Source organism: Dermatophagoides pteronyssinus, unplaced genomic scaffold (genome assembly GCF_027571235.1).
Source record: "Dermatophagoides pteronyssinus isolate colony J.1.1.1.1 unplaced genomic scaffold, Derpt_VIB-CSIC_2022.12 sq0024, whole genome shotgun sequence".
NCBI lineage: Eukaryota > Metazoa > Arthropoda > Arachnida > Sarcoptiformes > Pyroglyphidae > Dermatophagoides > Dermatophagoides pteronyssinus.
The window spans coordinates 321,306-323,119 of NW_027461548.1; positions in this window are offsets into that span (position 1 = coordinate 321,306).

Here is a 1,814-nt window from a genome sequence, read left to right on the forward strand (position 1 = left end):
GAAGAATCTTTGAAAAACCGATCCAGAAAAACTTAGATGTTTAAGGAGCTCAAAACATTTTGCTGCTGCTGCTGGTTGTTGACATATATCATTATCACGAAACAAACAAACAGAAAACAAAATCTCTTTAGTTTAGTCACGACTTTCTTTCACGAGTGCAATTTGTGATTTGGATCAATTTTTGGAGCAGCCGTGTACGAAAATTGCACTAAAGGAAAAAAAATTCCAATTGGAACAGACGATTAATGTTTTTTTGTTCTGTTTCTGTTGATTCGGTGCATTTTTCCAGGCAGGCTATTTCCCCCCTCACTCCCCCAAAATGCTGCTGCAACAATGGCATTTTGTTTGTCAAGTTTGTCGAAATTTCAAATTTTATCTGTGTCCCTGTGTCGACCAGGTGTGTGTGTACCTGGCTAGCTCACCTGACCTGGTCTTTTTGTGTGGCCACAGTTCGACTTGACCTTTTGATAGATCAAATCGGATAACAGGGACCTTTTCTGTTTTTTTTTTCTCTCTCTGGACTATCAGTGGTAGTGGTAATTGAATTTTCCAATTTTGTTATTTCACAGTTTTCCTCCCCTCCTCAATGTGTGGGTGGCAACCGGTTGAATTTTTGTTTGGAAACTAACCAAAAAAACCCCCAAAAAAAACCCCAGTTTTTCTGATAATGAAAAACAAACAAACCAAACAAACACAGATCGAGTAAAAAAGATCCTGAAAAAAAACAATATGATTAAAAAAAAAAAAAAATCTAATCTAGTTCAAGGTAAATTTCTTTGCAATTTATGTTTTTGTCATCACTATTTTTTTGGATGACCCTGGGATGCATTCATTCGAATTTTCCTTCATCGAAAAGCTATTTTCACATTGGTGGTTTGTGTGTGTACGCCGAAATATCGTTAATCAAAGATTATTATTTCGGCACCAAAACGACGTTATTTCGTTTTGTTTGGAAAAACTGCAAATCATTTCATTTTTTTCGATAAAATTAAATTTTTTCATTGTTCAAAAATGACCATCATCATCATGATCAATTTGTTTTTGTTGTAAAGATTTCAAGGTTGCAACAGCAACAAAATCGGCTTTACCTTGTCAATTTTGTTAGTTTTGATGTAATAATAATAATCACCAATCACTAAACCATTTGAAAATTACAAAAAAAAGTTTATGTTTTCAAATAAAAATAAAAACTATTTTTTCAATGTTACCAATGAACAAAAGTAAAAGATATGGCTTCTTTGATCATCATCAAAGCCTGTTCATAAATATCGTGATCGAGTTTTAAAAGGAAATGATGTTTTTTTTCGAAGGAATTTTTTGGAATCCGAAGAAATTCTTTGGTTTTTTTTCTGAATGTTGTTCATGCTGGAATCGAAAGATGAAAAAATCATTCAGGTGCTCAAAAAAAAACAGGCTGAAAATGTTAGCTTCACTGCAATACATTTCTGTTTGTTTGCTTGTTTTTTACGATATTCACGATTCTTGGATATATCCATCCATTGATAATGAATTTTTTCATTCTTCTTTTCAATTGAAAAAACGCCATCTTTTGATCGAAATAGTTGTTCATGTTCCATAATGACAATGGTCATAATGGATCGAAAGATTCGTTTTCAAAAGATGATGCATTTACGTTTATGATAAACGTGATACTATTGGGCATCATTGTGACTATCCCTATCACGTATGAAATTTGATTCGAATACACGTTTTGATGGCAGTGTGTTGATGTCAGTCTGTCCATCTTTCGATGTGTGTGTCCGAATGGAATCCATTGCGTGTACACTGGTTGAATGACGAGTTTTCTTATGTTG